Source organism: Suricata suricatta, chromosome 15 (genome assembly GCF_006229205.1).
Source record: "Suricata suricatta isolate VVHF042 chromosome 15, meerkat_22Aug2017_6uvM2_HiC, whole genome shotgun sequence".
Lineage (NCBI taxonomy): Eukaryota > Metazoa > Chordata > Mammalia > Carnivora > Herpestidae > Suricata > Suricata suricatta.
The window spans coordinates 69,133,501-69,160,743 of record NC_043714.1 but is presented as its reverse complement, the minus strand read 5'-3'; the positions used below and the strand labels follow the sequence as shown (position 1 = coordinate 69,160,743).

Here is a 27,243-nt window from a genome sequence, read left to right as displayed (position 1 = left end):
GGGACGCCGCGTTGGGCGTCCCCGCGCGCTGACGTCAGCACGTCGCCGACGCTCCGGCCCCGCCCCCGCCCTACGGCCGAGCTCCGCCCACGAGCGGCCAGCGGCAGACGGGCGCCGGCGGAGGTGGGGCCCTTGGAGGTAACTGTCGCTTGGAATAACTTCGGGCTTCTTTTTGTCGTCAGACCCAGTGATTTGAGTCCTGTTCGTTTTCCCTGAGTCCTTACTCGCGGTGCATTAGCAATATTGGTTGCACCGGTTTATAGTGCTTGTGAGGATATGCCTGATTGCATCAAGGACCTGAGTAGACCTTTTTTTTTTTTTAAACAAGCTGTTGAACTTGCAGTGCGTTCTAATTCTCTGAAAGCATGATTTGAGAAGCACTGAGGTCATTCGGGGTGATGTCTGAGCATTTTTTGACAGGACAGAACCACTGGTGACTGATGCCTCAGGAGACATTACATGCCACTTGGCTGAGCCACTTGACTCTGAGTGCCATCAATAATCGTTGTATCTAATAATCCCCAAACTGAGCGGATGCTTGGAGCCTAGAACATTAGGCACAGCTCGTAGACTTTGCTAAGCCCCTTGAGCAGTGGACAGTTTGCATGGAGAAATAGAAGGAAGCCACAGAGGTCTAAAACACTTTCTCAAAGTGTTTTTTTAATTTTTAAAATGTTTTTATTTATTTTTGAGAGAGAGAGAGAGAGTGTGAGCAGGGGAGGGTCAGAGAGAGAGGGAGACACAGAATCTGAAGACCAGCTTCGGGCTCTGAGCTGTCAGCACAGAGCCTGACAAGGGGCTCCAACCCAGGAACTGTGAAGTCATGACCTGAGCCAAACCCCAATGCTCAACCGACTGAGCTGCCCAGGGCCCCTGTTCGGGATTTTTTTTTTTTTTTTGGATGCCTAATTCATTTGGAAACCGGTCGAAAAGCAGATTCATTGGTCCTGAACTAAATCCACTGAGTCATGCGTTTCCAATAAATATTTAAATTTGAGAAACTTTTTCTTTGAAGGTAGTGCCAGCATTCTAAGGTTAAGAAATGATACAGTGCAGGGGCGCCTGAGTGGCTCAGTTAAGCATCAGGCTTTGGGTCAGGTCATGATCTCAAAGTTTGTGAGCTCGAGCCCTGCATTGGGATCTGCGCTGACAGTGCAGAGCCTGCTTTGAATCCTCTTGTCTCCCTTTCTCTGTCTCTCTCTGCCCCTCCCCTGCTTGTGCTGGCTCGCTCTCTCTCTCTCTCTCTGTCTCTTTCAAAAATAAATAAATAAACAAAAATAAAAGAGCCAGTCACAGAAGCGGGGGAGAGGAAAGTGTATACGGTGGATATACACCAGACTGTCTTCTTGCTAAGGGTAAATGCCAAACTACTAAGTACTTGGCAGACACTGACTTCTCCTTCAATACACTGGTGCTTATTTTTATCATCTCTAACATCTTTCCTCCTCCCAGTTTTTGCTCCGAGGCTTTCACTGTATCTTAACTTGCCTCTAAGCTTTCCCCATTGAATCCTAACTGAACTGTTATAAGTGCTTACATTCCACTACCAGACTATGTATTTTTCAGAAAATGACAAAAACCGTCGTCCATATTTATGTATTTCCTGCCTGGCACACAGTCGGCGGCTAGAGCATTTTAATTTCATAACTATTTGACAAAGTCTATATTTATTCAGTGAATAGAGGGGGAGGAGCAGGTAAAATAGAACTAGGTAATGAACAATATTGCAAGCTTGGAATTTGCCCTTTAGGAAACCATTCTAGGTTCTCTATGAGGACAGTAGCATTAAATCATCAGAAGCAGGGTTCTGTGGAGTGGACACCAGGACATAAACCATGGAAGGGAGTCCTTAGGACTGACACTGAAGGGAGCATTCGGTGCCTCGTCTTCGTGGTGGCTGTGGAAAAGGAATGAACTGAATCTTACTGCAGCAGAAAAGTCCCTGGGATCTGTTGGCTGCTGGCTGGAGACCAGAAGGGAGGCATCTGTTAGTTATGTAACTTCCAGGCTGGAATAAGGGATGGAACTGGGAGCGCAGTAGACAAGTTGGGAAGGAATGTTGTTTTAGGGAGGGGTGTGAAGAGCGGATGTGAGCTTCTCTTTGACACATTGAGCTCGATGTGACGTCCAAGGGAGACATGCGAGTGAATAGCTGGGCATATCTGGCTGAAGGCAGCTGGAGGGATCTCAAGGTTGGAGATTTGGGAAGCCTTGGCCCAGAGACAGAAGCTAAAGCCAGGAGTCAGAGAAAGCCTGCTGAGGGAGGGTGTGGAGTCAAAGAGAGATAGAAGAGATCCAAAGGGCACGGTGCCCCGAAAGCCACAGGAGGCTAGGATTCCAAAGGACAGACATCTCTGCTTACATTACTCAAAAATAATGCAAATCCCAAAGGCCCTGAGGTTGTCTGGCCGATAATGAGTTTGGTTCTTTTTTTTTTTAATCCCCTTGGTGTTTTGGGTTGTATTGTTGCCAGAAATAAAATCAGCAGCCAAAGGATTTGGAGGAAGGACAGCTGAAAGTCAGGAAAAATCACATCATAATTATAGGATCGCATACAACATACATAAGGTTTTCCTGGTTTACACATGGGCTTTCGGAAACACGGTTACCATACAGACCAGACCCCCTTTCCCTCTCAAATCCTCTGGATCACGTTCTGCCTGTGCACCCCCCTCCCCTTTTTTCTGAGAGGACTGATTCTGCCACCACCTTCTTCAGACTTGATCTAAGTGTGGTAGTGCTCTCTGGTGCTCTGCAAGTACTCCCCTTTGGAAGCCCAATTTGGGCTGGTAGGAACTGGGCTTTATCCATCTCTATCAGCCCTCACACTGCCTAGTGCACATTACGTCTTGCCGACACAGAGATGGGCCACTAGGTTCCTCTTCCAGAAAGAATGCCTGCCTGATAATCTCAGTTAAAGTGATATTGGGAAGATCATCATTGACATCCCATTGGAACATTAGCTTTTAGCCAAATTGCCCCAAATAGCTGCTTCCAGTTTAGTCTCCTATTTGTTCTGATTTCTAAATCAGGCGCAGAGACAATTCACTTTTAATTAGCAAATGTTTTCAAGGTCAAAGGTAAGTGCCAGCAGATTGGCAGTTTATGGAAATTGACTGCAAGAAGATTTCTCACGAAAGTTTATTTCCAAAAGGTCACCATGATGCAATGTGATGTTCTCATTGCTTAGTTTTCTTTATTGTTCAGTATATGCCCTTTTGGTGTCATTTTGTTCCATTTTATTTCTACCCTTGGTGAATAGTGACTTGGGGCTTTCCAGTTCATCTGAGGCATAAAAAAGCACAGATGTGGGATTGAGAAAACCTGAGTTTAAATCCCGCCTTACCCCTTCCCTGGCCTTTTGACAATCCATGACCTCTCTAGACTTAATGTTTCTCAATTTCAAAATCAAAAGACACTCCCTTGTGTTGTAACATTCTGTGTATCTCCTCAAGGCGGTAGTTCTCAGACTTGCCTAAACTTTGGGAATCAGCAGGTAAGCATTAAAGAAGACCTATCCCCGGGTTCTACTCCTGCGATTCTGTAGTTGGTCTGCCATGTGGTCTGGGCCTGGACCTAGAGTAAAAGCTCTCCAGGTGTTTTGGAAGCAGCCAGGTTGAGTTCTGTTGCTTTAGGAAAGAATTAAGCAAGATGAGGCTCTGATTCAGTCATATACATTGTTGGGCCCTTTCTGTTGCCAGTTAAGCTCATGCATTTTGAGATCATTGCCCTCTGAATTCTAGAGTAAATGTTGCATTCATATGCTACCCAAACTAGTTGCAAACATGCATGAAAAGAAATCAAAAGGATAAACCTCTAATCCAGAAGGTCATTACCAACCCTTTCTGTGCCAGTTGGAACACTGTGCAAGGCACAATGTCCGGATCATCTCCTGAGCCGACTATCAGAGTCCTCGGTGCGTTGTAAAGACAACAAAGACAACTGCAAATGGATAGGGAGCAAAATCCGATGATAATTAAGGGTTCTTGATTAAATCAGCCCAAACAGCTGGAAACCCTTCCTCAGAAACACTATCATTTTAAACAATTAGAGGAAAGCATTATCTCTTATTGTTACTGAAATGCTAGCTAGCTTTCTCAGTTAACACAGAGTATAGTGGAGTCACTTGTATCACAGTACTGGAAGATGTTTTTTGTGGTAGTTTGGAAAAAAACATAGCCTCAATTTCTTCCCCTGATTGTGTGCATTCTTGTAATTGACTCCTCCTAGAAGTAGGATTCTCTTTCTCCACTCAATCTGGGCAGGCCTTGCAACTTTGGCCAATGAGACAATGGTAAACATCGGGCAGGCAGAGACAGAGAAACTGGGAAGACTGGGCTCCCTTTTGGGGGAGGGGCCCCAATCATCCCAACCATTCCAGATGAGACCACCATAAATCAGCCAAAACCACGAGCTCAGCAAAGGTTCAGGAGTGAGTCTAGCCAATGATTCAAGAGTGAGTCTAGCCAAGACCAACATCAGACCACCCCGCTGAGACGAGCCATAAATGTCACAGGAGCATGAGGTAAATAAAATAGTTATGTTAAGGCCACTCATTTTAAGTTTGGGGTGGTTATGTATTCCATAATCACTGTTACTAGTTATCTGTCCATAATCACTGTTACTAATCATCGCTCCATAATCACTATAATTAGTTATCATTAGAACTACAGCTAACTAATCCCTGTTGTAGAAAAATCATCATGGGGGGATATGATTTACCAAAATCTTAATTTGTGCCAAGTAGCATGCTTAACACTTTACGTGCGCTTTCTGACATTATCCTCACAAAAATTGACTAGATGAATATCTCCATTGTTTTAATATGCAGAGCTTGGCGAGATTAAATAGGCCTAATGGCCCTGGAATTTGAACTCAGTTTCTTGGGCCCCCAAGCCCAAACTCCCAACTACAGGTCATACAAAGAGTCAACTACAGAACAAATCAGAGGGCCCGACAGGAGAGGGTATAGATTAAGAGGAGCTAACAACAATTATTTCTTCTCTTCCAGTTTGCTTTGCTGAAAAGAACTGTGAAGCCCTTCAGAGGAGGAATTATGTTTTCCAACTGTCTCGAAGACTCTTAGGAAAGTCTATAGGTTTTCTATTGATTCTCCCTTTAGAGACTGGACACAGAGTTGATTGTAATTGTAATTGTAGCCAGGTGTGGGGGTGCCAGAGCAGGGTTCCCAAACAGACCAAGTTCAGCTGCTCACCACGGGATGAATGGAGGTGAAACCAGAAAGGAATTTAGGTCAGTGAGGCTGCAGACAGCAGACTAACGTCGGTCTCAAAGACGGTCTCCAAAGTGCCGAAAATACTTTCACGTTTACAGAAGGAAAATGTGGGTCAGTGAGTACGTGCAGGGAGGCAGTGAAGGTCAAGTCCACCTTGTCTTGGGGTCACATGCAGTCTGTGGCTCAGGGCAGTTCTTTTGGTTTGGGTAGTTTCCAGTTATTGCAGGCGGCTTTGCCCGTAGGGTCTTTGGCCTGAGTTAAGAGATAAGAATCAGAAAGTTCCACAATCTCCTCCTTTGGTTTCATTTGCTAGAGCGGCTCACAGAACTCAAAGAAGCATTTTCCTTACAGCCCACTGGTTTTCTACTAAAGGATGTAACTCATGAATGGCCAGATGGAAGAGGTGCATAAGGTGAACTGTGGGGAAAGGGTTCAGAGTTTCCATGCCCTCTCCAGGCGCACTACTTTCTTCAAACCTCCACATCTCCAGCAACCCAGAGGCTCTCCAACCCTGCCCTTTTGGAAGCTTCATTACACAGGTAACTTATTGGCCACCTGCACTTGAACTCAATCTGGTGGGGTGGGGGACAAGGTCTGAAAGTCCCAACCCTCTATTCATGTGGTTGGTTCTGGCAACCAGTCCCCTCCCTTGGGGATAAGGGTCACCTTATTGGGAAGCCTGGGTGGTTCAGTCGGTTGAGTGTGCAGCTCCTAGTTTCGGCTCAGGTCTGATTTCATAATTTCTGGGATCAAGCTCTGTGTTGGGCTCCGTGTTGCTGGTGAGGAGCCTGCTTGGAATTCTCTCTCCCTTTCTCTGCTCCTCCCCTGCTTGTGAGCATGCATGTGCGCCCCCTCACAAATAAATAAACTTTTAAAAACCCACAAAAGTCACCTTGTGAACATAACAAAATACATCTTTATCACACTCATCACAGGAAATTCCAAAGATTTTAGTAGCCGTGAGCTAGGAGCCAAAGACAACCACCAAATACAATATACTGGTCATGTGAATGACCAACTATGTATTTCTTATTTATCACAGTACATCACAGCTGGAGAAATAAATTCCCTGTATATTTGGCTAGTGCAGGACTCAAACTACCCTGCTCTATCCAAAATGTGCACAGCAGCTAACACAGCAGAGCTGGGAACATCAGAGAGAACATGTGTGTCCTACCATGGAGGTATCGAATGCGAGAGCAGGAAACGCTCAAGGCTCAAAGAGGAAAGCTATAAAATCAGAGCACCAGACTTGCTCATTTCTAAGATGTCTGCCTTTTGCTTTTGAGTATTTCTGGAATAATAATCCACCTGATGTTTTTGAGGTCAGATGGAACTGGCCAGCCTTGGAAGGAGAGGTGTGAGTTTTCTGGCTTAAACAAGTCGATACCAGTGGCCTGTTCCAGCATTGCTTTCATTAATAGGACCACATGTTTTGGAATTTTAATGGGAATGTGCATTCCTAGTTGTTGCCTAAATGAGCTCAAAAGGACCAGGCTAGAAGGCAGCATCAAAACAGAAGTTATCAGGACCGCTCAGTTGGTTAAGGGTCTGACTCTTGGGTTCAGTTCAGGTCATGATATTATGGCTCATGAATTCGAGCCCCTCATAAGGCTCTGCGCTGACAGTGTGGAGCCTGTTCGGATTCTTTCCCTTTCCCTTTCTCTCTGCCCCTCCCATGCATTCCCTAAATAAATAAATAAATAAAACAGAAGTTACCACGTGTGCAGGTAATAAAACTAAAAACCATAGAAATGGCGAACCTCCTCAAGTATTTCATACATCTATCTAGAATACTGATAACAACAACAATAATGAGAATTTGCAAAGCTAGGAGAATTGGTGTGACTAAATCATGCAGCAAGGTGTCACTCATTATCCACAGTTCCATCTGGAAATGCCTCCGACTGGTTCTGAGAGAAACTTTTACTTTCAGTAAGAGTAAATTTAGCTAAGCAAAAAAAATATATGACACACACACACACAAACATGATGCTATGAACTTAATCAAATAGCAGATGTAGCTAAAAGTCTTGTATACTTGGATTAGCCTCCAAATAATATTATCAAAGCAAAAGTTGCCATAGAGGCCAAGATTAAGTTCATGAAAAGCAGCATGTCTTCACGATTATACACAGACCTGTTGAGAGACAAATGTGATTCAGAGGAATCTTTGGGTGCTGAATGTGAAGCAGGCTTAAAGTCAAACTTAGATTGTGAAATTAATAAGAAAGTACACTATAATTATATAGGTAGATATATTCTCTGTTGATTTTTTTTTTTTTTTGAGAGGCAGAGAGAGACACTGCGAGCAGGGGAAGGTCAGAGAGAGAGGGAGACACAGAATCTGAAGCAGGCTTCAGGCTCTAAGCTAGCTGTTGGCACAGAGCCTGATGCAGGGCTTGAACCCACGAACCATAAGATCATGACCTGAGCCGAAGCCAGATGCTTAACCAACTGAGCCACCCAAGCACCCCGGTTGATTTTTAAAATATAGTTACATTCATTGAGTTTCTTGTTTCTCCCCGAAACACTATGATTAAATCCATAGCTTGCCTTGCAATTGATGGTATTTTACAATGGAAGAAATGCAATGCATGAAAATATATTGGTTAAGTATATTAAAGATGAAATTTGGGGGTACCTGGATGGCTCAGTCTGACTTCGGCTCAGGTCATGATCCCACAGTTCGAGGGTTTGACACCCATGTTGGGTTCTGTGCTGTCAGCATGGAACCCGCCTCAGATCCTCTGTCCTTCTCTCTCTACCCCTTTCCCTGCTCATACTCTTTCTCTCAAAAATAAACATTAAAAAAAAATTTTATTGGGCCAGGGTGCCTGGCTGTCTCAGTGGATAAAGCATGTGACTCTTGATCCCAGGGTCATGAGTTCAAGCCCCATATTGAGTGTAGAGTCTACTTTAAAAAAAAAAAAGAAGAAAAGTTTTATTGGGCCAAATATAGGAAAAGCAAATTTATCTATGATTTAATTGATGCAATTATTGATCTTAGAACTACTGCTTAATTAAGTACCTGCTCAATATAAGGCAATTTGCTGGATTAAAAAAATCTATATCTAAATAAATCTGATTTGGAAGTATCAGAAATCACCTCAATCTAGTTTAAACACACACACACACACACACACACAAAGAGGGAATTTGTTATAAGAACTCAAAGGCAGGATGAAGTGAGGTCATAATGACTTGGAATAAAAGGAAATTCATCGGGGGCACCTGGGCAGTTCAGTCAGTTAAACACCCAACTTTGCTCAGGTCATGAACTCAGGGTTAGTGGGTTCAAGCCCTGCATCAGGCTCTGTGCTGGCAATATGGAATCTGATTAGGATTTTCTCTCTCTCTTCTCTTCCCCTCCCCCACCTCAAAATAAAGAAATAAACTTTGAAAGGGAAGCCATTGGAAGTAATGTATCTTCCTCATGGCTCTCTTTTGCCTATCCCTCTGCAGAAGGATTATTTTGCTATGTGGTTTACATGACTACAGATAGTCATTCCATAGCTCTCAAATTTTATTATCTGCTGTATTCAAAGCACCAGCCGCCCACATTGAGGTCTTCTCTGTTCATTCCAGCCCCACACTCCCAGGACCACGTACGGTGTGGTCTGAGTCAGGTTACCTCGTTTCCGTCAACTGAGGTACGCAGTGACACACCAGTTATTTTTGCTACAGTAATGCTACGGACACACCACCCCAAACCTTGGGGCTTAAAACAACCACCATGCATAGTTCTCATGAGTTTATGTGTCACCTGGGTGGTGGCGCTGGTCTGGACCAAGCTTGACGGGATTTGGCTAGATAGCACCTACACATAAGGGGTCAACTGGGTTGCTTGTGAACTGGCTGGTTTAGGATGACCTTGCGTGAGACAACTTGGATCTGATCCACGTGGTCCCTCATCCTCTGAACAGCTAGCTTAGCCTTAGTCACCTCACCGTGACAGAGGTCTAAGAGAGAAAGTGCTAAGGTGCAAACACTTTCTCAAGCCGTGGTGCCAGTCCAGTTTGTGCCCACCCCATTGGCCCAAATTAGTCATGTGACAAGCCCATCCTCACAGTGAAAGAAACTACCATGTCACAGGGCAAAGGTGGTGGGCACAGGTAGGCCATTTATTGGGACGGTTGATACAGCTAATTTACCGCAGGTGGACAGTACCCACCTCGCTGCTGAGGACCACACCTGTGGGTGAGAGGCACGGCTAAGGTGATTATTGTGAGCGGCCTCTATTCTCAAAGTAGACTAATCTAACGCCATATGTCACTGAATTCCCGTAGTCACCCTGTGAGATGGGTGTCATTTGTCTACTTGTTACAGATGAGGAAACTGAGGCATGAAGATGTCTCAGGACCAGGATGCTACACCAGTTCTACTGACCACACAGCCAGTAGTCATTCCGTCAGATTCAGTTACAAGAGAATTTTAGCCAACAGAGGAAAGGATCAGCAATATTATGTAGAAAGAGGAGAATCAAAGAGTCATGTTTGGTGGATTCATATAAAATAGAAAGGGAACCAGATTCAAAGATTCAAATACTCTTTGTGTATCCTTTTGCAGAGATGACGCATTGCTCCCACCTGTCCATCCCCTCCCTTTCCCCAACCTTTAGGGACTTTTTCCAAATAAATCATTATACTATAGCATTTATATTATATATATATGTATATATATACACACACACACACTACATATATATATATACACTATATATATAACTATATATATAGTTTAATAAGTTAAACATTTGAAGCATATATTCATTCTCTTGGCCCCAGTCCTGAGGTTTACTAAGCAATCTTGGGTTGGTTTCTCATCTATATTGGCTACAAGAAAGAATGCACTGATAAGTCTGGTGCAAACTCTGACTTCTCCTGATAGTAGTATTTCTCACCACATGGACATTTGATTTATATACTTCAATCTCATGATTTTAATTAGGGTGGCTATATTGGTCAGGGCATACCACGTCATGCCACATCACTGCTTCATTTGTGGATAAACTCGAATCTTGTATTACATTATTTTATCCGCCCCACCCCCACCCCCTGGCCACTGCTAACTGAACAAGACTTTAACTTATTCATTCTTGCAGGTGTTCATTCATTTAAAAAAATGCATTGAGTACTTCCTATATGCCATGTATGCAATAGGCTCTGGGATAAACACACCCAACTGTCACCAATCCACAGTGATTATAGTGTAGAGGGTAAACAGTAAGAAAGTTCATGGACAAATACCTAGTTATGAATTGTGTTAAGTGCTGTCAAGCTAAGTAAGAGTGTCCTGTGATAAAAGGAAATGGGAGTCAGGAGAAAGATCTGCTTATCAGATAGAGGGCTGGAGAGGTCCTCTCTCCCCTGGCTCACCACGGGCCTGGCAGCAGGTGCCTGTGGTCCGCTGCAGATGAAGTCTCTGAAAGGAGTCATTCTTTGTAGAGGACTTGACCACACTGAAAAAAAATATCAAGAGTGTGTTTGTTTTCGTTATCACCATGTGCCAGCTATTATAAACAATGTCAGTGATAAAATGTCCTCTGAAAAAGTTGTTTGTTTGTCTAAGGTCTAATCAATTAATGTGGTTACTGTTCTAGTAATTTACAGGTAATTGGCACATTTATATTTCTCATCCTTTAATAAGCATAATATTCAATTTGGAGTACTTTTTAAAAAATTTCTTATTTAATGTTTTTTTAAATTAAATGTTACATAGCAAAAACTGTTGGTCAGGCTATGTTTGAAGTGCTTTATGATTATTGATTCAGTTATTCCTTAAATAATGACTCATTTAACTGAGTAATTCTAACTTTAAAGTCCATGTTCTTAATCTTTTTTTAAAAAATAGTTTATTGCCAAGTTGGTTTCTATATAACAATATAACACCCAGTGCTCTTCCCCACAAGTGCCCTCCCCCATGACCATCACCTCCCTTCCCCACCTCCCTCCCTCTCAGCATTCAAGTCTCAGCATTCAAAAGTCTCTCATGATTTGCCTCACTCCCTCTCCCCAACTCCTTCCCCCCTTCCCCCTTCCCATGGTCCCCTGTTAGGTTTTTCCTGTTAGACCTGTGAGTGACAACATATGGTATCTGTCCTTCTCTGCCTGACTTATTTCACTCAGCATGACTCCCTCTAGGTCTGTCCACTTTGCTACAAATGGCCAGATTTCATTCTTTCTCGTTCCCATGTAGTACTCCATTGTGTATATATACGACATCTTCTTGATCCATCATTTGGAATACTTTTAAGAACTCCCAATTACAAAAATGGACCTCCACACATAGGGACACAGCTCTACATGAGAGTCGGTTCGGAGTGATTCCAAATTATTTGAACTAGCTGCTCGCTCAGTTGCCATCTCCAAATCCTGTGTTACAGCACGTCTCCGCAATTCAGTAGTAAAATTGACTGTGAAGATTAAGAAGCACAACTTGAGGGTCTTCAATATTAAGTGACAGTTTGGAGCTTTTATTTGTGTCTAAATTTTAAAACAGAAAATTGTGACCTCTGATATATAATATTGATTGGAAAGGCACATTTCCGTTTATACATGAACTATTTTACTGATTTTTAACGACATTTTAATTTTTTAAAGATCCTTTTCAAATTAATTGCTTTATTTTTTAAGAGATTTTAAGTTTAAGTAATCTCTACACCCAGCATGGGGCTTGAACTCATGGCCCTGAGATCAAGAGTTGCATGCTCTCCTGACTGAACCAGGCAGGCACCCCTTAAATTAAAAATTTTGGGGGGCGCCTGGGGGGCTCAGTCGGCTAAGCCTCTGACTTCGGCTCAGGTTATGATCTCACGGTTCGTGGGTTCGAGCCCCGCATCAGGTTCTGTGCTGACAGCTCAGAGCCTGGAGCCTGCTTCAGATTCTGTGTCTCCCTCTCTCTCTGCCCCTCCCCTGCGCATGCTCTGTCTCTCTGTCTCAAAAATAAATAAAACATTAAAAAAAATTTAAAATAAAAGATAATTTTTTAAGTTAATCAAGATTATATTTATTTTATTGATTATTAGACTATTACTAAATGTATTTTTGTCATATGGAGACTGAGATTGTAAAAAATGATCGACTCCAGGTGAAAACAAACAGACAGCACTGGCTCTTTCTGAGATGAGCATCTCAAAGAGGAAGGTAGAGTTCAGGAGGACAAAGGTAGAGGCTTACACGTCCAGTTTTCCTCACCGTGTGGAGTTTTCCCGTCGAGTTGTCAACCTCAAGAATCTGAGATCTGGGAAGCCGGGGTGGCTCAGTTGGTTAAGCATCCGAATTTGGCTCAGACCACGATCTCACGATTCGTGAGTTCGAGCCCCAAGTCGGGCTTTGTACTCGTAGCATGGAGCCTGTTTTGGATTCTCTGTCTCCCTCTTGCTCTGCCCCTCCCCTGCCTGCTCACGCTCTCTCTCTCTCTCTCTCTCTCTCTTAAAAATAAAGAAAATAAACATTTAAAAAAGTATTTGAGATTTGCTTTTGTGAGGATGATGATAATGTCCAATTTATAGAAGTCTGCAATGGGGGAAAGAAATAGGTCCTTGAGTTTGGTGATTTAATGATCATTATTAATGGTGAAGAGAGCATTTTCACCTGAGTTGTTTAGAAATGAAGAAAAAATGAAGTGGGGAGGAAAGAAGCCTACAGGAATAGACATTTAGCAGTAAAATGAACAGGATCCTACTCTCCCCAGAAGGGGATTAGCAGGCTAAAGACCCTGTGATTCATGAGCTATGGCAAATAGAATTCCCCACTTCGCTATTAAGCTTAGTTTCAAACTAACTGTTCAAAACCACAGTGAAGTTTGTACACTTTTAAGCGATACCAGAAAAAGCAAGCTTGGTGGGATGCAGAAGTGTGAGCATAAGGGACTGGGTGATGACTCAGATAAACAAACACAGCATGAAGAAGGAGCTGAGGAGGAAAAGGAGAGAGAAAAATGTCATTGATTTTGTTGGTATCATTGTTCATTCACCATGGAGGTAAAGCACCACAATTTTATATAACTAAACAAGGGCCAGGCTTTATCCATTTATTAAGTCAGTTTAAAAATTGCCCAATTTAATTGCAAATCTTTTAAGAATAGTTTCCCTGCGGTCATTTATTCTAATATTCAGTAAAATTGTTCTTCACATAATCTGACCTTCTTTTCTTGTTTTATAGTTGTGCTAACCATAAAATAAACACATCTTCCCTGTCATATTAAGACATATTCTGTTAATAACTTTAGTATCATCTCACATAAACCAGCTACAATTTCCAAATGCTGCTATCATGGTGCAGACTAGGAGGAAATAGTTTTTGATTGCATGACACAAAAATCTTTGTAGGTTCCAAAGACTCCAGCTGGAGAGGAAAATACAATCTGTCTAATGAAAAAGATATGTTTTTAAAAGATATACAATCATAGAAAATCTGAAAAACGCAGATGCTAAGTGTATAAAGAAGAAAATACCAGTGGTGTCTAATTTATCTCCCTCTTACTCAGAAATAACCTTTTACTTTGGTATCAGGAGAAAGTCACGCCGTGGACTTCAAGGGATTCTAAATGTGCAAAACACAACAGAACATCAAACATGTGTTTTCATTAGTATTTGGTTAGTAATCTCCCTTTCTCGACTGTAAGTTCCATGCAGGAAGTAACCATACCTACATTTCGTATTGTGGGAATGCTGGGGTGCCTGGGTGGCTCAGTTGGTTAAGCGTCTGACTTTGGCTCAGGTCATGATCTCATGGTTGGTGGGTTTGAGCCCCACGTCGGGCTCTGTGCTGACAGCTCAGAGCCTGGTTTGGATTCTGTGTCTCCCTCTCTCTCTGCCCCTCCCCTGCTCATACTCCATCTCTCTGTCTCTCTCTGTCTCTGTCTCTCCCTCTCTCTCTCCAAAATAAATAAACATTAAAATTTTTTTTAAGTATTGTGAGCATGCTGGGCACAAGATCAGCATTTATGTAAGTGCTGAATGCACAAGGTCTGTTTCCTTAACAATGAGAGATTTAGGTTCTCATGACCTTCATGCTTTACACCCTCCAGGTGTGATGTCTCATTTCTTGCCCAATTCTCACTTACATTATGTCAAGGCCCTTCATCATTTTGGCCACCTTCCTCCTTTCTCTGTCTTTTCCTTTTCCTCCTCTTCTGCTGCTTCTTTTCCTCCTCTTCCTCATCTTCCTTGTGCTCCTCCTCCTCCTTCTACCTCTGTAACATCCCTTTTAGAGCATAGGGCTCCTAACTTGCTCCCAGTGTTGCCCTGGAGGTGACAGTCACCGAAGTGGCACTGCTTCACTACTGTGCAAGAGCCAAACCCAACACTCAGGGTATTGCCTGTGCTTGTTTTTAGGCTCTCCTGCAGCCCTGGGACATGCTTACTAATATTTTGGTTTTTGTTAACTTTATTTATTTATTTTGAGACAAAGAGAGCATGAGTGGGGGAAGGAGAGGGGCAGAGAGAAAGGAAGAGAGGGAATCCCCAGCAGGCTCCATGCTGTCAGGGAGGAGGCTGACTCAGGACTGGACCCCATCAACTGTGACATCATGACCTGAACCAAAATCAAGAGTCGGACACTTAACCAACTGAGCCACCCTGGCACCCTGTAACATTTTGTATTGTTATTTTTATTTATTTACTTGCTTACTTACTTATTTATTTTACAGTTTATTTGTTTATTTTGAGAGCGAGCGAGCATGCGTGTGAGTCAGGGAGGGGCAGAGAGAGAGGGAGGGAGAGTCCCAAGCAGGCTCCACACTGCCAGCGCAGAACCAAATTGGGGCTCGAACCCATGTACTGCAAGATCATGACTGGAGCTGAAACCAAGAACCAGGAGCTTAACCAGTTGAGCCACACAGATACCCCCTAGCATTTCATCTTCTTGAAGATGAGCTTGCTGAGAGAGGTGTATGGTCTGGAACTCACTCCAAATTGCTTGAGAACCTTTCACTTCCTGTGTTTAGGCGGTTACCCCAGGCTGCAGGGAAAACGGAGGTAAATCAGAGATTTCAGCCCGCCAGACGTGAGGCAGTCGCCTGCAACAGACTTTGCGGTCTGGCTGTCACCACCACATCGTTCCATGATCCTTTCTCTGAAAGCGGATGGTCTACTGATTCTTGTCATGAGGCTTTTAAAAATGGCTGGGGAAAATAATGGAAAATTGATGCTGTGAACTCACTTCCTGAGCCTCTGTCGATTCCTGAGACTACTCACTTTAGGAAGATCCCGAGGAATGAAAGAAACTAGTTCTGAGTTTCCAAAATTCAATTTGAAATGCTACTAAAAGGCAAACAGCAGAAGGGCAGTGTCTGGAGTAGTTTTACTGAGAAAGCTTCGAGTCAGTATTATGTCAGGTGCATGGGAAAGTCAAGGCCCAAGAGACAGCAAGCATCTGCAGAAACATAATCCAACACTTGTGACACACAAGAGCTGATGCACCACCGAAATGGAATGATTGGGCCCTGAAGATAGCGCTTCTTGTGCCCAATCATTTGGTTTCAATCTTGACAATATTCTGTGGATGCTTGTGGAAGAGGTCCCTATGGTCAGCAAGTAGACGACTTTTAATTATACCATGAACTTGGGGGAAAAGTAGGCATAGAACCCGACGTGGTGTTCCCTGAAGTGAACAGAAGCATGAAATGCCCGATGATCCAAAGTCCAGAAATGGTTTTGAATAAATGAAAAAGTCTGGGCACTCACTCCCTGCATGTAATTTCCCCTGTACTGGCTTTAAACTGTAGCAAGATTACCTGTGGCATGTTTAAACAGAAGACAATACTTTCAGAAGCAGTTGTCAGATGAAAAGATTCAGTTCATTTCGACTGACGTGTATGGCATCCAATTAGTTGTTTTTGCTGTATTGAAACTGCAGTCTGTCCAAAAAGCGATTGAAGAGAAATACGTCGGAGTAACTCGCTCTGTGCAAAAAGTTAACACGAGTTTCAAGACGGGGTTCAGAGAAGGAGCAGACCCCTATTTCCCAGGATGCTCCTCACACAGAGGAAGAGGTGATACGTATCAGTTCTTAGTTGTAGGAACAAGAGCCATTTGTTTGGTGATCTTTTGTAGAACAGACTCTCCTAAAACTTAGCGGCTTAAAACAACACTTCATTGTTACTGCTCGTGGTTCCATGATCGACTGGCCCAGCCAGGGGGCCCGGCCTGGTCTCTCGTGTAATTGCGGTCAGATGTTGGCCTGGGCTACAGTCAGCTGAGGGCTTACTGGGTTGGACATGCAGGATGGCTCATGTCCACGGTTGGCAGCAGGTGCTGGCTGTGATCTGGGACCTCAGCTGGGCTGACAAACCGAGTGTGCACTCCTGGGAAATACGGTTCAACACAAAATCTCCGAACCCGGAAAACCTCTCCGCAGAAGTCGTAGAATCCGGAAACAGTTTTGTTATCCAATAACCGCTGAACCAGAGTGTGGTGCAATTGGCTAAATGATCGCAAGGGGGGAGCTCACCGTTTCACACGGTCCCTGTCCTCCAGATAAACAAGGACGGGTCCTCAGGACAGGGGACCTGATGGCACCATTTGTCACACGTATTTCATCCTAACTTTACGTGGTAATTGGGGCGACCATCTGTGGCAGCTAATTGGTTTAATCCAGAGGAATGACAAGCTTCTGATATCTTTATGATGGTAGAGTATTTTGCCTCTTGGGAAATGGGACCCACTCAAGCTAGGTTCCCATCCTCTAACAGAGAAAACAGAGAGAGGGAGACAGAGGGAGCTGGGGTGGGAACTAGAGCAGGGGTACCCCCTTCATGTTTACACCACAAAGAAATGGCTCCCAGGTCCTTGAGAAAGACAGTCCTAGGTCATAAAGCTGACAAAAGACCTATCTCATTTTCAAAAGGGTTTGTTTATATACACTTCAAAGAGAGGAGCAAGTACTTACCATTCCATTAAAAAAAAAAAACCACCTTTTAAAAATGTTATTTATTTTTGAGAGAGACACATGCACACACACACTCAGAATCCGAAGCAGGCTCCAGGCTCTGAGCTGTCAGCACAGAGCCCTACACGGGGCTTGAAACCACAAACCATGAGATCATGACGTGAGCTGAAGTCAGATATTTAAGAGATTGAGCCACCCAGGCCCCCTGCCAGCCTCTGTATTCCTGAACTTCTGCTACTATACTCTCAAGTCTCTTAGGAAAAATAAATTCCTAGTGCTGGTAGCCTTCTTCTATTGCTCACTTTGTTTGTTTGTTTGTTTGTTTGTTTGTTTTGGTATGCTTCATGCCCAGCATGTAGCCCAATGCGGGGCATGAACCCATAACCCTGAGATTAAATCCTGAGGTGACTGAGATCAGGAGTCAGACATTTAGCCAAATGAGCTATCCAGGCACCCCTACTGCTCACTTTTAAATAGACATCTTGTCCTGGCGCATCTGATTGGTGGAGCATAAGTCACATGGCTGCTTCTAGCTAAAAAGGAGGCTGTGAAAATGAGGTCCTGCCTTATTTTTCTGGATGATGGAATTCATAAGGTGTTTCCCATGTCGGATTACCAAATCAGATTCTTAGAGGCCTGCAGCTTCAGCTTCCTCTGCCTCTGCATCCAATCTCATAATCAAGTCCTATCTATTTTATTGAAAATATCCATCTTTCTTATGCCAATGACAAAGGTCCATGCATGCATGGATGAAACTTGGTTAGTGAGTAGAATGGTAGGATTTGCTTTTTGTTTTTAAATTTTTTAATGTTTATTTCTTTTTGACAGAACACAGTGTGAGCAGGGGAGGGACAGAGAGAGGGAGACACAGAATCTGAAGGAAGCTCCAGGCTCTGAGCTGTCAGCACAGGGCCCAATGCAGGGCTCAAACCCACGCACCACAAGATCCTGACCTGAGCCGAAGTCGGATGCTCAACTGACAGAGCCACCCAGGCGCCCTAGGATTTGCTTTTTAAAAATTTGCTAATGTATCCCATTGTTTGAAAAACAAATAGTAGGAACAGCTCCTTGCCATTTGTTGCGTTCATCCTGTTTGTTGAACTTGAGAAAACTTTTCTTTGCCTCGGTATTCCCACCGTTTGAAAGAAGGATGTGGACTCTATGTCCTTTCAGTTTCTTCCCCACTGCATCAGTGAATACATTTTTTTTTTGAAACACCAGAGAAGATGAGGAAATAACCGGAACCCTGTGTCTGAGTCCTTACAGATTAGACAGTCATGAGCTGTGGAATGCAAGGATTTGGTGTATTAGTCAAGCGCTAATCCCCTTTTCACAGAGATTGGAGGTGGATGGCCTTCAACCCTGCCAGCTGAGGCCGGGCTTTTTTGTGCCTGGCAGTAAATCCGTATTGTCAGAATTTCTGATTAGCATAACCTCCCAAAATAGAAGCTCATTATTCTCGTCCCATTCCAGGCTCAACAAAATTGTGTCTGATTAAAACTTTAGAGGGAATGAAGGGAGCCTTTAGCAATTTTTTATCTCCCCCTGCCGTTTACTATGTTGTTCTTCTTAAAAATGTTTGTATGTATTAGAACTATTTTTTTTGTATTCCTTAAGAGGCAGCTTGCATATGTTATGAGAGATGGTTGCAATATTGAAAAGATTTGAAAATCCTTTATTGCCCTAGCGCGTGACAGGAAGTTAAACAACACAATGTCTTATAATTATTCACTGAGAGCTGTTGAACTCTATGGAAACATCTTTGTAGATGAACAAAAGCCTACGGGCATCTTTGTCATCAATATGTTCTCACCTTCAAGTGAAGGAGGAGAAAGGAGAAAGCCACAATGAGAGCACAGCCTCACAGCGTTTTTACTCTGAATGGTATCTCAGAGGATACTCTGGAAGCTCTTTCTCCAAACCACGTGCAAGGACATTTTTAGACCGTGTATGTGTTTGTAATCTTGCTCCAATATTACTGTACCATGAACAACAACAATGAAATCTGACCACATTTTAACAATAGAAATCTCCAAGAACTTAGTAAAAGCATACGGAATGTTTGCTAAGGATGTTGGGGTTCAGGGATACTTTCAAAACGTTTTCTTCTGTTCTCTAGAGGGACGCTTGGTGGTAGGTGATGTGAAATGTTAAGGTCTGGGAGTGAACAGTCAGGAAAGAATTCTTGAGGGGCGCCCGGGTGGCTCAGTCTGTTAAGTATCTGACTCTTGATTTTGGCTCAGGTCATGACCTCACAGATGTGGCTTTGAGCCTCAAGTCAAGGGAGGATCCTCTCTGCCCCTTCCCTGTTCTTTCTTTCTCTCACTCAAAGAAATAAAAGTTAAAAAAAAAAAATAAAAAAGAAAGCATTCTTGAGAAGTCTCCAGGGCCAGAAAGGTGGTTTCATGAAAGCACGGGGACGGGACCTGTGGGCAGAAAGAGCTTCACTGGGGCTGTGAGAAGCAGCTGGTTTATAAGGGTGGGAGGGGCTTCCGGATAGTCTCTAGGGAACTTGGAAGCAAGGTTTCCGGGACCTTGGGTGGCTTGCTGTTATTGGGAGAAGGTCATTTACTATGGTCTCAGTCATGAGACCCTTCAGATGTGTATCAGTGGGCCATATGTTTGCGAGATAATCACGAACATATATCTTAGGGCATACGTAGAGATAAAGGAAGTCCCCAAAGGGATTTTTCTATGCTGAAGACTTACAGGATCCTGGAAGTCAGGCTTATGCCAAGCTGAGGTTGGCCTGTGCTTTCAGCAAAGTATGACATTGAAGCGGCGGAGCTCCTGAGGGAAGGTGGCTGTCTGTCTCATGTATTGGTCAATGCGATGTAAGTTACAAAGAACCTGAAATCTGTTTTTGTTTTTTAAGTTTATTTATTTATTTTGAGAGAGATGGAGTGAGCAAGAGCCGGGGAGGGGCAGAGAGAGAGGGAGAAGAGAATCCCAAGCAGGCTCCACACTGTCAGTGCAGAGCCTGAGACAGGCCCAATCTCGAGAACTGTGAGATCACGATCTGAGCCAAAATCAAGTTGGATACCTAACCAACTGAGCCACCCAGGCGCCCCAGAAAGTTTAGTAGTTTTCCATATTTCTTTTCCCTTTGTTCTCCACATCCTTGGGGACCAAACTGAGGAGAAGCACACATTACCCAGAAGCAGTGTCAGCCGCTTAGAGTAAAAGTTGGGATTGTACTATGTTCCTGGAAATCAAGTAATTTTCCAGAAAAGCATATGTTCAGGATTTTTTTTAACGTTTATTTATTTTTGAGTGAGCGAGAGAGCCCGAGCAGGAAAGGGGCAGAGAGAGAGATGGAGATAGAGGATCCGAAGTGGACCCCAGGCTGGGGCAGCAGTGAACCCAATGTAGGGCTTGAACTCATGAACCATTAGATCATGACCTGAGCTGAAGTTGGATTCTCAACAGACTGAGCCACCCATGTGCCCCTCTTCAGGATTTTAATAGATGTCCAGTAACCTCGTAATTTTTCAAAAAGTGTATTAGCTGGGCCCCATGGGTGGCCCCTTCTGGTTCAGGCTGGTCAAATCTTTTCAGAAAAGTATATTCTCCTTTTACATTTCTCTTTTGACAAGTATTCAATGAACACCAATTATGTTCCAGCTACTGATCTAGGTACAAGAGGAGCCGGAGTACAAAAAACAACCAAATGTGCCCTCTGCCCTCAAGGAGCTCATAGTCTAGTGGATGAAAAAGACAATGAGTAATTAAACATTTAATAAATAAGACCATTTCAGATACTGAGGAGTGCTGTAGCAAAATAATAATAATAATAATAATAATAATAATAATTTTAAAATTAAAAGAAGAGGGGCACCCAGGTGGCTCAGTCAGTTAAGAGTCCGACTTTGGCTCAGGTCATAATCTCATGATTCCTGAATTCACGTCCCGCATGGGGCTCTGTGCTGACAGCTCAGAGCCTGGAGCCTGCTTCAGATTCTGTGTCTCCCTCTCCATCTGGCCCACCCCCACTCGCGCTCTCTCTCTCTCTCTCTCTCTCTCTCTCTCTCAAAAATAAATAAGCATAAGATTTTTTTAATTAAAAAAGAAAGAAAAGAAAAAATAAAGGAGTACTTCCCTAACATTTTATCTTTATTTGCAAAAGAAGGATTTTACTATCTACTTAAGTAAGCAATGGATGAAAAGAGCGTGAATGTAGTCAAAGGACACACACACACACACACACACACACACACACATTGTAATAATCACATCACCTCAGCATGAGATTGAAGCAAGGGATGAAAACAGGTTGCCAGTTTGTGCAATCCAGTTTTGGGCAAGCAGCTGTCATTTATCAAGATTCTGCTACAAAGGCATTGAAAATAATTGTTGACCCATGAGAATTCCATGCTCATCACATGCTTCAGTCACAGGGGACACTGGAGACGCTAGCCAGCCCCTCCGTCGCAGGCCCAGGAACTCCACAGCTGCTCTGGTCGATCCCCACCTACTCATGTATGGAGATACTTACTGCCCGTTTAGTCCCAAGCGCCAGGCACTATGGTTAGCTCTTAACGTGCACTCTTTCAGTTAATCCTTGCAGAACCCCCCGAGGCAGGGAGCATAACCCCCCTTTTACAAATAAGGACCTTGAAGCCCAGAGGGCTGACAAATGGCCTCACACATGGAAAATGAGTGAGAAGCGTGGGACCAGCTCTCACAACTGCTTTGTCCAGGCTGAGGGTACAGGGTGGCTAAAAACATCCGGAGCAGGGGTCCTGGGACTCTGGCCCGTGAATCAGTGGTCTACCTTTGGGGTACGTCTTTAGCCTATTATCTTCCTTAGCTTCTGTGGTTACCAATGCATCTAGCAGCATTTTAAAAGGTGCAGTCAGAATGATCTGAATCCCTCTAGCCTTTGGGATTAAAAATACATCGGACCGACGGAGGGGGGTCTGGAGCTGATGGCCAAGAAAGAATCCTTGAAGGCATCTTTTGTGCAAAACATGATTTTATTTAAGCAGGGGAAAGGACCCGTGGGTAGATAGTGCTGCACTGGGGTTGTGAGGCGTGACTGGTTAGATGCTGTGGAGCTGGGGGAGGGAAAGGCAAAAGGGAGGTTCCCACAAGGACTTTCGCGTGCTAAGGAGGGCTCCAAAGATGCTGGGACCCAGCTCCCCTCAAGCTAAGACTGTCTTTCTCTCCAGCACAGCATTAACATGAAGGCAGCAAGGAGTTCCTGGAGAAATGTTTTACTATGACAGCCTCAAGTGTCTGTCACGGGGCTCCAGATTACAAAGAAGTTTAATTTCATTTACGTTTTCTTTGTTCCCCACATCACTGGACGGGAGGGAGAAGGGTGATGTTAGGACTCCAGGAAACTGAGACTATAGGTTTCTGGAGATTGTCGCCCACCCCCGACCCCTGCTTTTTTTTTTTTTTTTTTTGTAAATCATTAAGACAAGTTGCAGACTGATGGAGACTTCTGTCCTGCAAGACTGTCATCAGTATCAGTTCACCATTTGTTTTCCCCTTTTCTCTGTTCTTGGGCCACCAGGATTGCCTGAGCAAGGTCACAGGCATCCCACCTGGTGTGGGGGGTGTGTATGGGAGGTGTCACCTGGTGTGTGGAATGTCACTGTGCTTTGTCCTCAGCTTGCTTTTGGCTCCCTTATCAATAAGTTTCTTTGATTCATACTTTAAAAAACCCCATAGGGAAGTGTGGGTGGCTCAGTCGGTTAAGCATCCAAGTTGGGATCAGGTCATGATCTCACCGCTTGTGGGTTCGAGCCCCGCGTCAGGCTCTGTGCTGACAGGTCAGAGCCTGGAGCCTGCTTTAGATTCTGTGTCTGGCTCTCTCTCTTCTCCTCCCCCACTCTCACTGTAGCTCTCTCTCAAAAGTGAATAAATGTTAAAAAGATTTTTAAAAACCTCATATACTGGGGCACCTGGGTGGCTCAGTTGGTTAAACTTCTAATCCTTGATCTCAGCTCAGGTCTTGATCTCCGCATTTTGATCTTATTAAGGTCTTGTCTCAGGGTCTTGATCATATTAGGGTGTTGATCTCAGGGTTGTGAGTTCAAGCCCTGTGTTGGGCTCTTTGCTGGGCCTGAAGACTAGAAAAACTAACAACCTCGTGGATTATGAACAGTTTACTAGGACAACACAATACCTGCATACCAGAATTAATAGCCACAAACATAGAGTTGCAGGTCAAAAGCAGTCACGTGTTTATTTGCTTATGAATTATCAAACTGCTTTTCAGGGAGCTTGTACTAATTTATTCTACCATCAACTCTGTGACTATCCAGTTCCCCTACATTTCCGTCAACACTATGTTCTCTTTTATTTTGCTGTTTTGTTGACCAAAAATATTTTATTATGGTTCTGATTTGCATAATCTGAGAGGATTACCATTGTTTTTTCCATCTTCTCATGCATAACCTGTTTATATCTTTTATTTAGACTCTCTTTTGAAGAGTTTGTTTTATCTATTTAAATCCATTTCTTCTTTTAATTTTTTTGTAAAATGCTGTTTCTTGTTTTTTTTTAAATTTTTGTTTTTAATGTTTATTTTTGAGACAGAGTAAGACAGAGCATGAGCTGGGAAGGAGCAAAGAGAGAAGAAGACACAGAATCTGAAGCAGGCTCCAGGCTCTGAGCTGTCAGCACAGAGCCCGATGTGGGGCTTGAACTAATGAAATGTGAGTTATGAGCCAAAGTCAGCCACTTAACCGACCGAGCCACCCAGGTTCCCCCGTTTCTTTCCTTCTTTTTCTTTCTTTCCCTCTTTCTTTCCTTCTTTCTTTCTTTCTTTCTTTCTTTCTTTCTTTCTTTCTTTCTTTCTTTCTTTCTTTCTTTCCTTCCTTCTTTTTCTTTCCTTCTTTCTTTCTTTCTTTCTTTTTCTTTCTTTCATTCATTCTTTTTCTCTTTTTAAGTGTTTTTATTTACCTTTGAGAGAGAGAGAAAGAGAGAGAGAGTAAGTGTTGGAGGGGCAGAGAGAGACACAATCCCAAGCAGGCTCTGCACTGTCAGCACAAAGCTGGATGTGGGGTTCCAACCCACAAACCGTGAGATCATGACCTGAGCTGAAATCAAGAGCCAGAGGCTTAACTGACTGAGCCACCCAGGCACTCCAACACTCTGTTTCTTAAACACTGAATATTTCTAATGTGTGAGCCCAAGTGAGCATTTGTCTAACGGCTGGAGAAAGAGGTAGAATCAGTCCCTGAATAAAATAGAGCCCAGGGTGGGGCACAGACAGGCTGCTGGCATGCGTGGTATAATACAGCGTGACCTCCTCGGCCACAGGGCTGGTTTCTGAATGGCCCACACTGGAGGCCGACCCGTGTGAAATTCCTCTGTTTTCTTCCCCCAGCTTCCGTGGATCTGGAGTCCCTCTGATCTCTTCTGCCTTTGCCCTGCCGATGACAGATCACCTTGTGCCACGTGCAGCAGGACTGGTCCAATCACTCAACTCTTAAAAGGAAGGTCCATGGGAATGTCTCTTCTCATTCTCATACTCTACTGAGCTATAAGGCCACAAAAATTTGGTTGTGTAATTTTGGTATTAACAGAGATAAGTCGTGTTTACACTAAAAACAGTATCACTATTTGCCATCAGTACATCCAAGCTGTTTTCAGAGACTGGCCTGTTCCTATGTTTTTATCTAAATGTGACTGTGGGTCAGGGAGAGCTAAACTGGGGAGAATGAAACCGTTTTTGTGGGGTTTTCCACCTACTACAGGGCACAATTCCAACCACTCTAGGAGCCATGGCACCGTTTCGATTTTCCAAACAATCTTGACAGTCCCCAGCAGGTGTCTCTTGTGCGCTAACAAAGGCAATCATCTCAAAGTTCGCACGGGTCAGCCATGTTGCTTCTGCTTCTGGCTTTGGGCAAAGTCCACATCCGGGGCTCTCATTTTATCCCCTGAGCCCTTAGGCCTAATGAGATTCACTTGAAACCATGTAAAGTCAACCCCTCACTGGAGTTGAAGGCACATCTTTGGGTTACAGCCATTTGCTCCTAGAGATTGCACAGTTGAGTTGGAATGCTATAACTTAGGCAATAAAGATATTACATGGATCAGAGAAAAGTATGGATGCTGGGACACACGTGAGGTTGTTAATTTGGTTTATCTTGGGTATGAAGGAAAAGAAGAGAGGCAAACCCCAGGAAAAAAATGAAAGTAGAAGGAAACAGTACCAAAAACAAAACAAGCAAACCAACCAACCAAACAAACAAACAAAAAAAAACAAACAAAAAGTTCCTCATTCAAACCCCAAAATGTATATAATGTCTTTTATATGAAATTATATTTATTTACATGCACATGCATTGAAAAATTGGGAAATGGTTAGATGGATTGGTCTCAGCTGATTTTTAGCAATACTCATGCTTTTTGTAACAAAATCTTTTGACAAAAACAAAGACAAAATCCACGATTATGTGTAGATACATTGTAGGTGTAGATGAAAGCAAGGAGAAAGGAATGGAATGATACAAATGTGTACTAGTATGCGATCGCTGCTGTAACAAAGTACCACACATGGTCCTAACAACAGAAATTCATGTTTTCACAATCTGAAAGCTGAAAGTCTAAGACCAAGGTGTTGGCAGGATTCATTTTTTTCTGAGATCTCCTTCTTTGCCTGGCAGATGGTTGTGTTTTCCCCAGACCTTCACATGGTCTTCCCTTTGTGTGTTTATCCTAATCTCTTCGTATAAAGACCCCAATTGTATTGGTTTAGGGCCCACCCATATGACCTCATTTTGCCTCAATTACCTTTTTAAAGATCCCATTTCCAAATATAGTCACATTCTGAGATATTGAAACTTAGGACCTCAGCCTGTCAATTTGGGGGAGACACATTTTAACCCATAGCATCATCCCACTGTTAATATTGGATATATCAGAGGACAGGACGAGAAGGAATATAGAAGAAGCTGATTATCTCTGTCTTATGTATCTTTTTACTATTCTCGTGTTTCAACAAGCATCTACTCCTTTCCTAGTTTGACAAATACTAAACTGGTGTAATCCATAAAGGAGTTTACCGGCTTGCAAGACAGAAAAGTTCAGCAATTGTGCTTCAGGCAGTTTGACCCAGGGGTTTCTGGTATCATCAGGGCAATTCTCTGAACTCTGCCGTTTTCTATATGTTGCTTTGCCCTCCACATGCCACCTTGTATTGTTCATTCTTTATCTTATGGAAGCAATGTTTGCTACAAGAGTTCTGGAACATACAGCTTCAACCTGGATATCCACAGGAAATTGATTCCTTTTCTTTTAGCTCCTTTGGAAAAGAGAGGCACTTCTTGCCCAGAAGCGTCAACAAATATTTCTTCCTGCCCTGCTAGTTTGAACTAAGTCACATGTTCTACTGAAAACCAGTGTTGGTGATCAAAGATTCACATGCTGATTGCTTACGTCTATTTAGACACGGCTCCTAGAGCTGTAGGTAGTATCAATCCTGTCCAGTACTGGTGAAATTGGAGGGTGGGTAGGACTCCAGTGGAAAATCTGTGTTCTTTTGGTGTGTGTGGAAGGTGCACGAAAACAACCAACCAAAGCCTGCTATGACTCACCAGGGTCTCCACCGAGGTCTCTCAAGTTCTGTTCCCATCTCAACTTTCAGGTCCAGAAACCCTTCAACCCAGCCCCCATGTTTCTCACCTCTGAGTTTATTCACTTCACGGTTAACAAAAATCTCCCCTTAGAATGTAGGTTTCTGCAGGGCATGCGTTTCCACAGCACTGAGCATAGTGATTGGCATTTTAAAGGCGTTTGTGGAATAGATGAACACACAGGTGCTGAGTGTGAGCTGTGTGCTAGACGATTCTAAACACAGAGGATCTGGTGATGAAAACCCTGTGTCCCTGTTTTCCTGGAGTTTACATTCCAGTGGAGGGAGCAATACACAAATAAATATGTCATCAGGCTAGTCGTATGTGCTATGAAGAGAAGTGTGGGTCGGAATAGACTGTGACGGGGAGACAGAAGGGCGCCATTTTATTTTATTTCCTGGTTTTATTTCACTATGATTGACAAATAAAAACTGTCTCTATTTAGATCATACAACTTGATGTTTTGATGTACATAGACCTTGATTACCACAATCAAGCTAGTTAACAACTATCATTT

At 43.3% G+C, this 27,243-nt stretch overlaps 1 long non-coding RNA gene across 1 annotated transcript; it reads left to right on the top strand.

Moving 5' to 3' along the window:
* Positions 1 to 51: 51 nt before the first annotated feature.
* LOC115279361 lies at positions 52 to 27,177 on the top strand. Its single transcript, XR_003903388.1, has 3 exons — positions 52 to 138; positions 5,012 to 5,775; positions 24,473 to 27,177. It is a non-coding gene; the product is annotated as an uncharacterized LOC115279361 (long non-coding RNA).
* The last annotated feature ends 66 nt before the right edge of the window (positions 27,178 to 27,243 follow it).